Source organism: Spea bombifrons, chromosome 9 (genome assembly GCF_027358695.1).
Source record: "Spea bombifrons isolate aSpeBom1 chromosome 9, aSpeBom1.2.pri, whole genome shotgun sequence".
NCBI lineage: Eukaryota > Metazoa > Chordata > Amphibia > Anura > Pelobatidae > Spea > Spea bombifrons.
Window position 1 is genome coordinate 38,758,268 of NC_071095.1, and position 10,065 is coordinate 38,768,332.

Genomic DNA, 10,065 nt, shown 5'->3' on the forward strand with positions numbered 1-10,065 from the left:
GTTTAAAAAAAAATGTTAAAAATATGGTGACATGTAAAAATCCCCACTGTCAGCAAAAAAAAAAAAAGTTTTTAATAAGCAAGTCCTAAAATTTTTTATCTTTACAAAAATTCCATCATGGAAAGAGTTAAAATATTGGCATTACAAATGCCCATAGGGTGTCTAGTATTAAAAAATATGAGTTGATGGGGTAAATTGAATTGGCCGGGTTCAAAGATGTCCCAAATATGGGACATGGGGCAGATGTGTAAATGGCAAAAAAATACACACCTCACAAAGGCGGCCTTTTACCTCCCAAATAACCCTACAAACCCATGCATGGGGGGTATCACTGCACTCAGGAGATGTTACTGAACACATATTGGGGTGTTGTGTGACACGGACATATACCAGGAGCGATAAATTTATAACTGAAGTACAACATGTGTGAAAAAAATACAAAAAGAATTACTACCGTTAAGTTTCACAAAGGGTAGTGGTAAAATTAGTGCATTGAAAGGGTTAAAATACCAGCATTTCAAATACCTTGGGGTGTCTAGTTTTTAAAAATATATGACTTGATGGGGTAAATTGCATTGGCCGGGTTCAAAGATACCCGAAATGGCACATGGGGGGAAGAATTACCAGATTTGGAAAAAAAGGTTTTGAAATGGCAAAACGCTACCTGTACTTATTGCCCCATAATGTGTAGAAAAAAGCAAAAAAACATAAAAACATTGGGTATTTCCAAACTCAGGACAAATAGTAGAATCTATTTAGCAGGTTTTTTCATTAGTTTTTGCAGATGAGTAAAAGTTTTCTGTTTAAAAAGTGAGAAAAAGTAATTTTTTAACAAAAAATCCCCATATTTTATCATTTTTTTTATAGTAAATTAGATGATATGATAAAATGAATGGTATCTAAAGAAAGCCCTGTTTATCCTGAAAAAAACAATATATAATATGTGTGGGAGCATGAAATGAGAGAGAAGAAAATCACAGCTAAACAGTAACACTGAAAAACGTTAAAAGAGCCATTGTCCCGCAATATACTACGAGTAATAACCCCTATTGTCCTTAAGGGGTTAAAAAGCTCACACTTAAGATCTACTGAGCTACCAAAAACACAAGCTATGTATGAGTTTGCACTAAATTGCGCAGGACTATGCAACTGCAAACCTGCTACTGTTATTGGACTGCAACTCTCATAATCCTAATCAAGTAAGTTAGGGCTTGTAGTCATACCTGGGTCGGAGGGCAGTCCTGGCTGTGTCCCGCAAGGGAAGGCTCCGGGTAGCCGGAGCCCAGAAGTTCCCAGGTATGCCTGTAGTCTAACAACTGCAGAGGTTAAGCAGGTCTGGAAGGTTCTCTAAGACAAAGTGTCCTTTTCACTTAGGGGAGAGTTCGCAGGAGAGTTGTGCTTCAGCTACTCCACTTCACTATACATTATAAATGGTGCAACCCCAATGAGCGTCTGCTGTAAGAAGAGCTTGGCTGGCCCTGTATAATGTATAGTTAAATTAATGATTTCTACAAAGGATCATACACATTGAATTATGCAAAATACAGGGCCAGCTCAGCCCTTCTTGCTAGAGAACCCTGTCAGCATACCTTGCTGGGTGAGCGCCGCTCCTCTGGGTCGCAGGAGCGGGGTCTTGACACTCCCCGCTCCCTACCCATTTTTACTTTAAATGGTAGTTTTTCCCGACACCCATTAATGGCAGCGGGACCGCCCATCGATGTCAGTGTGCAGTCCTGCACGCGTCCCACAAGGGGAGGCTCCAGGTATCTTTGCCAGTATTGGCCCTTCTAGATGAACAGTGAAATGAGAGAATGAAAACATTCTTTCTTGCAAACTCTCACTTTAGTTAACAAACCCCAAAGAGAATGTTATGGGGCTTTTATAAACTTAATGACTCTGGTTACCTTAATTCTTGAATTTCAGCTCAAGATTGATCACGTTGATTGTTTGCTAACATTTATCTAAAGGAAAACCTTGTTTGCTGATTGTGATGTTACACTGAACATGGATTTGCTTGACTGCTTCTTGGGAAAGCATGTGTGTCAGGCCCCACTGGCCCTTACCTGTCATGGTCAGGGTCTCTCTGCCTGTTCCGTGCTGGACAGCTCTGTGGTCGCAGTTTAGGTTGCAACCGAAATTGCTGAGTGGGCCGGAGTCACAGACTACGGTTGGGGCCGGCCCAAACCCTCCAATGCATGTCCAGAATAAGGGGTGGCCATTTAGACCCGTGGAGAATTAGGAGTGTCAGATGTTCTTATTACTAGGTGTCCATTCAAGTCAAGTGTTATGGAAACACACCCCACTGCCATCCAATCTGGTGAAGGCCTCAATCAAGGTAGAGGAGGAATGGACACCTGTGGCTCTAGAGTCCAGTGGCGGCGTGCTTTACATTACTCGATCCGACGATACAATGCAATGGGTCTGATTGAAATATCTGGATTTAATAATTAAGAGGTGTGTCCCAATACTTTTGCTCATATAGTGTATCCTTTGGTGCAAAGCTCACACATTTTTGTTTTGATCTCCAATAAAGAGGAGGGTCCCCAACGAAACAAACAAAAATAAACAGTGAAATTTAGTTTAGATTCAATACAACCCATGTTGGCACCAATACAACCTGTTTTGGTGCTCCATGAGCATATAGTGTGAGGGACTGTGTATAGGAGAGTACATATAAATAAGGGAGAAGTAGCCAAAACAATTGGGGCGGGGGTAGTGGTCTCAGTGATGGTTATGGCTGTGATTGATGGGAAAAACAGCCTGTCTTTTTTTTTCTTTTTTATTCAGGCCAATGGACAAGCATAGACAGGTAAGTGTGCTGGCACTAGCTGAACTTATCAGTATTAATTACAGACTGATGAGAGTTGGAGTGTAACACAGTCAGGGACAATAACAGTGTTGAGGCTCATCTACCATACTGCAAGTTTCAATCGTGTAGTGCAGAAAATTTACTTGGGTGTATAATTGTACGTAGTATAAGTTTATTATTGGTATACGCTCATAGAGAGACTGCAGCAGAAGTATTTTTTTTTCCTTTTGTGTAGTAATTTGTTTATCTTAAGGCTGATTTTCTTCAAATAATTTAACAAAACTCTAGAAATCTTTAAAAATTTTGTTGAGGAAATTAGGCATTGGACTGTGCATGCATGCAGTGAGTTTTAGTTTTAGAAATACTGTTTCTGAGTTGGGTTTAAGTTGCACATTTACGTTACCATAAAAACCTCTAGTTTGCCAACAAAATAAAACAATAAACCATTTATATCGGTGTCAAAATTAGGCGTTGGACTGTGTGAGATACTATTGCCGAGTAGGTCTATACATTTCATTTTTACTGGCAAGTACCAAAATTGTGGAAATGTCTTAGGAGTGATTTGTGTTTTCATTGGTCGGGCAGAGCTGGTGACAGGCCTCAGGTGACCCCTGGTATGCCAGTCCCAAGTAGGCAGCAGCAGTACTGAACATCCTGGTGGGATCAAAGGCAAAGGCTGCTGAAAACAAAGTTCTTTGTTATAAATCACTTTCACAGTAGAACTGCACAAATAAACTTGTAGCTCCCCCCCCAAAAGAAAACATTTAAAGATAAATATATAAGAGGGTGTTTGGGGGAGGGGTAGTATCTGAACTGCATAGATGATTAGAGAGTGTGTGTGTAAATGTATGTTGTTAGAGCAGGTGTGTGTATGTATGTATGTGTAAGTATATGGTGTTAGAGTGGCTGTGTGTGTGTGAGCTGCCCAAGCTGTGCTGCATATTATGAGTCATTCCCATCCCTCACCACAATCATTAACCCCCAACCACCCCTATTAACCCCCAACCACCCCCAACCTCCCACCATCAACATCATTCCTCACCACCATTTACATCCCCTGCCATTTTCCCCCCATATTCACCACATATGGTGCATATTTTTTTACACACGCTCAATACTTAGATGCTCCCTGACTGGGTTTTAAACAAAAAACTCTGCAGTCTATCCGTAAAAAGGGAAAAACACAACATAACCATAGATGTGTACACAGTGACGCTCAAAAAACAGTTCCAAGAAACTTAAGTCAATGTGTAAGCTATTTGAATCTTAACATTCTACATAGGGTGAAGAGGTGTGGGGCTGAATTAAGCATGTCAAATGCATTACAGTGGTTTTGTGAAGGCTAGATTATTCTTGCTGCAAGGCTATAAATGTAAAACTAATGCAGCATTTCCAGCAATGCAAATGTCACACTTGGCTGTATAGGAGAAGGAGGCAGGACTGCACTGTCTGACTTATGAAATATGAAGTAATTATCTGCATGAGTTCATCAGAGCCTCTTGCTGTAGGGCAAGTATAATATATTGTGCATATTAGCAGGAAATTTGTCTAAGAAAGAAAATAAAAAGGATAATTTACTGTCCTAGCAGCCGGACCAACACATACCTCCCAACATTTCAAAATGTGAAAGAGGGACACTTTTGTCTTTTAAATCTCGCGGAACCAATACAAGAAATTGCACTTTACAATGTTGCGCTTGTATCGCTACTTAAAACGCACTTCATTTTTGTCAGCACAGTCATACATATTAACCCCTTAATGACAAAGCCCGTACATGTACGGGCTCAAAATGCATTGTTTTCAATGGGTTTAAGGACCGCCCATTGTCCTTAAGGGGTTAAAAATAACCAACACATTGAATTGAATTCCCGTGAGGCTCAGCCAGACATACTACTTCCATGATGCTGGCTGAGCATCATGGGAAGTGCAGCAACAGTAAAACTGCAGATGCTAGCTGTGAACTAAAATTCCTATGATTCTCAGCCAGCCAGGTGTCCACCATAATGCTGGATGAGCATCATTGGAAGAGTAGTCCACAGCAGCAGAGATTTTTTTTTTTAATAAAAAAAAGGCTAATGTTAGCCTCCCTCTCTAAACACACATATACACATACACCAGAAGTGGCATATAGGGGGGTATAAAGCATTTCTGGAGGCAGGGTGGCATATAGGGGGTTAAAAGGCATTTTTAGAGGCAGAGTGGCATACAGGGAGTTAAAAGGCATTTCTGGAGGCAGAGTGGCATAAAGGGGATTAAAAGGCATATCATGGGGCACTCTGCCTCCAGAAAAGGCTTATGCCCCCCTGACTTACCACTGCGTCTGACTCCCTGGTGTCTGGTGGGGGCAGCGGGTGGAGGCCGTTCATGAAGGGGCTGGCGTGCATGCACCGCGCTGCCCAATGGCTGTGCCTCAGCACTTCGTCCCACGTCTTAAAAGGGCCCATGGACCTGCCGGCCCACTAGGAAATTTCCCGGTATCCCGGTGGGTCAGTCCGGCCCTGGCCTCACCCTTCCTCTGCCCCTGCAAAGCGGGACAGAGGAAGGGATAAGCGGGACAGAGACCCAAAATCAGGACTGTCCCGCCTAAATCGGGACAGTTAAGGCACATGCCAACAGAGAATGCATATGAAGCTATTTTGTACTTTTTATACTTGTGTAAAATGCATTCTTTACTTAAACAAAGAAAAAAACATTGCCCTCCCCGGAGTCTGGTTTACACTCTACTTTTGCTTGTTAAAACCAATTGGTGACTAGAAACCTCTTCCTTTGTAGCTCTTTCTGTGAATGCATATGGAGGGTCTTGCTAGAACACGTGTGAAGTGTTGCTAGAGCTCTTGTGGGAGCTGGCTGGTGATGAGTATACTTATGTGAGTAGTGGTAAGCAGGAGGTGAGTGATCGCATCTCTTGCAAGCCACTGAGCTGTGGGGCTTGGGCACTAGTGCAAATACATAAGCAGGATATGCAATAACAAAAACAATGATTTAAAGGGGACGACCACAATTACAGTGAATATGATGGCTTCCCTTTAAGATCTAAAGAATGCACATTTAATTCCTAGGTATTAATAAGTACATTCTTTCGTATGTGTCTCAGATGTCCCAGAGAACATAATAGCCCTTAGAGGGTTAATCTTTTTTTGTCTGGGTCAAATAACCTGAATGCTTATCTGTGATCTAATCCCAAAAAATAGATATGGTTTGCTAGGACATCTCTACATAGAAGGACAGATTTCTGTCTTTACTGGTGTGCCTTGTTCTCTGTCTTGAAAAGCGAACTGGTGCAGAATACTAAGTAGCATTGTCTGGATGTGCACAAATCTATTCTCTCCAACCATTCCACCGAACAGCCCACAATGTCAACACCAATTAAACCTGCAGTGCCGTGCATGGCAGATGCTAACGTGTGATGCCAGGATAGGTGAAAAGGCATAAAACAATGCATACATTAAATCTAAAATAGATTATTTCATTAATAAAAATTGACATTTTGACAGTCCGTTCAGTAGTCATTTTAAACCTTTAAATACAGAAACAGGATGTAAAAATATTATCTATATCCAAACATTTTATTGTTAATCAATTATTATTAAAAGTACTATTTTTAATTATCAATTTACATATTACCATTATATTCTGCAGTGCTTTGCAATCAGAGCCAGCTCCACCTATAGGCAAAGTAGGCGCCTACTTGGAGGGGCGCGGCAGCCATGCAGCCTGCAGCTGCGAACCGTCGGCCGCGGTCATTCATTAGAATTAATTTATCATTAGAGGAGAATTCATCCCAAGTGTTTTTTTATTACTAGCATCAGATTGAGACTTTTTTCAAAAATACTGTTCTGTTTCAGTTTAGTTTTTTAATAATAATAATTTAATAATTTGTTTAACCATTTGTTATGTGTTTCTGCTCTGTTATCTCAGCCCAGGCCACTAGACAAACACCCTGACTCATTATCAAATTAAACAGTAAACAGTTAAATGGTTCACCGTTAATAACCCACCCGGACACTCTAATTATGAAAGTCTATGGAGAAACAGACTTAATCAGCATTACTATAAAGAATCAGCTCTGTGTGGTGTTTGAACAGGGAAAGTCAACCGAAAAATCACGACTAACAACAATTACGGCCCCCAGGAGTTATTGGAACAAAACGAAATAAAACCAGGCTTACAGACACCTTGTATCTCTATGGTTGGTTTTGATTTTGATTACACTTATGTCATTATTAATTTTAAAAAAATGTTTGCACCCTTAACAAGTTTTTTAAGAATAATGTCTGGTTACTTCTAAAATCATCCCTGGCAAAATATTCCAACTTGTGATCTTTGGAGATAAGATGTTTAGAGATAGTCTGCTTTAAATACATAAATAAATAAATAAATATATATATATATAAGATTAATAGTTAAAATGAGCAATTTGTTATATGGTTCAGCAGAGCATTAGTCTGATTATACATCCTGCAGCGTTGCAGCAACACCAGCATGAGTAATTATGGTAATTACATGTGTAATTATAATGTAGGTTTCTCAGATTGATGTTTCTCATCACTTTAACCTTCCAACAATTCACATACCTTTCTGATTCCATCCTTAAACAACAATACTTTATAATTGACAAATACTAGCCTTTTTTAAACAATTTCTCCAACATGTCAACAAAATATAAACACTCTTCCAGACCATGAAGAAATGAGATTGTAAGAATATGTGTTAACTTAATACTATAAATGTTATGTTTTTAATATAAACTGTAAGTTAACCAAAACAGTAATCAAGAGCTGTGTAAAAGTCTTTACTATAAGGGCCATAGATCAGCTGACAGCATGCTTGTAACAAGCAGCCATATTGGTTCTCTCCTCCATGGGCCGATCACTGCTTAAAGGTTATTTTTAGCTGCAAATTGGTCATTGAGCTCTTCAAAGTGTCACAGTCCCGGGTCCCGGTCGGTACCGGCAAGAGTTTGCCCGTACACGGCAAACTCCGGGATCGCGGGCTGCACCCTCAGGTCCCGGCAAACACAGACATGCCGATGCCTGTGAACTCCGGGCGCCGAAGTCTAGTGGCACAGATGCGGATCTCGGCAGACACAGGCAGGCTGATGTCTGTGATCCCCCGAGCTCCGCAGCATATTGGGCGTCCTCCGGGGATCTTCCTACTACACTACAGCAGCCTGCCTGCAGCAGTGGAGACCCCCGGAGTCGGGAACTTACCTATTCACGGTCCCTTCCTCGCGGCAGGAGCATTTCGTTACCAAGCAACTGGAGGCGTGGTTTGGATGGGCGACTGGAGCCTCAGCGGTGATGTCATCTTAGGGGCGGGGTTAGGTTCTGGCACCAGATTTAAAAGTCAGGAAGTTCTCTAGCCAGTTACCCTGTTGTGGTCTTTATGCTCCAGTTATTTTTGACCCTTTGCTTGCTTGACCTCTCTTTGCCTGCTGATTTTGTACTGTGCCTTGCTGATCTTGTTGCTGAACCTCGGATTGTCTGACTACCCTCTCTGGATTTCGACCACGGCTTACCTGACTACCCTCTCTGGTTCTCGACCACGGCTTACCTGACTACCCTCTCTGGATCTCGACCACGGCTTACCTGACTACCCTCTCTGGATCTCGACCACGGCTTACCTGACTACCCTCTCTGGATCTCGACCACGGCTTATTGTGTTCCTGTGTCCGTATCCTGCCTCGGCTATCCAGTCTTTGCTAAGCCTTACACCTTGTACTGCCAACTCCGTATCTTCTACCTATACCTACCTTATCTGGCCTCCTTGCTATTGGGATCATCTAAATCCTGGGGTGCTGCTGCCAGGGGCTCCTCCTTTGGTCGTAGTGTTCCAGGTGGAATAACTTCCGCGGTGAGTTGCCACTCTGCAGTGCAACTACATATGAGATATGTTGTTGGCACAAAAAAGGTTAAAATAGTTTCATTTGCATTTTTCCATGGTAGGGCTTCTGGAGTTCTTTTCAGATATCACCCTTACTGCCATTCAGATATGAAGACCTATAAACAATACTAGTCCTTGAAAGTAAATAATTTCCCCATTATTTGAGGCATTTCATTTTGTTTTTATTTGATCTTTTTGTAAACTGTTGTTTACTGTTCCATTTCTGGATGTCTTGTTTAGAGAAAATGCTACAGATCCACTATATAATTAAGAGGGCTAAGCTGAACTTGCAGAAATGTATCATCTAAGTTAAACTCTTATATTCATCTCATCATAAATATATTGTTTGTTGTTTGTGTGGTTCCATATCATGAAAAGTTTGTAATTCGACGGTTTTTTTTTGGAATGTATTGTCTAACTATTTAAAATAAGGACAATTACTTTATCTGAAGATGACTTCATGCTACTTTATGTCATCCTCATGCAGCCTTGGGTGCACTTTTCAGTAGATATCGACAGTACTGAATGATGAGACTGAATCTGTGATATAGTACTCAGTTTAGAGAGCTCATGAAATAAAAACTTATTTGATTGTTGCCTTAAAGTTTAATCGTTTTATTAACAATCGCCACCAGCAAGGGTAGACACCAGAAGAGAAATGCAAGGTTTCTACCAGTTTATGAGCTGCTTTCTTTAACTTCCTATGATAGATGCCTTAAAATAATAACATTACATAACAGGTACATAATGCAAAATCACTTGAATGTGCCCAAAGGCCTTATTACTTACTGTATAGTAGGAAGAGGTAACAGCCACATCTGCTTTATACTGGAATAAGCACCGAAAGGGAGCAAACTCCATACTGGGGTAATGATGAGAAACAAAAGACTCTTTTTTGACCTGGGGCTCTTTTTTGTAAGTCCAAAGACTGGGTCAACATGAACACCAATTACAAAATAAATGTATGCACAAATTCTATGTTAGGGTGAGACAATTCTGCCTTATTTTACTCCTGGTTCTGGCGGCCTGTCTCAACTGAAAGCAGGGAGCGTTCATGAATATGAACTTAGGTGTTCATAGGGAAGTAACCAGCTATTTATCCATATGTCCACAATATCACTGGTTAGAAGACACAGCCCCTTTCTGTAACCCTCAATAGGTCACAAAGTCATATATATTGTATTGACCTCTAGCTATACCTAAACCAAGTGTCCATCACTGGCAATTTTCTGTTGGGTAACAGAATTCTCATTTATATAGGCCCTAAAAGCAATGCCTTTCCTATACTTCTCAGTACATTAGCAGCTTCTAACACATAATACGTACAGCAAACAATTTACATGTGTCTGAACAACCGTGCATTGTACCTTTGA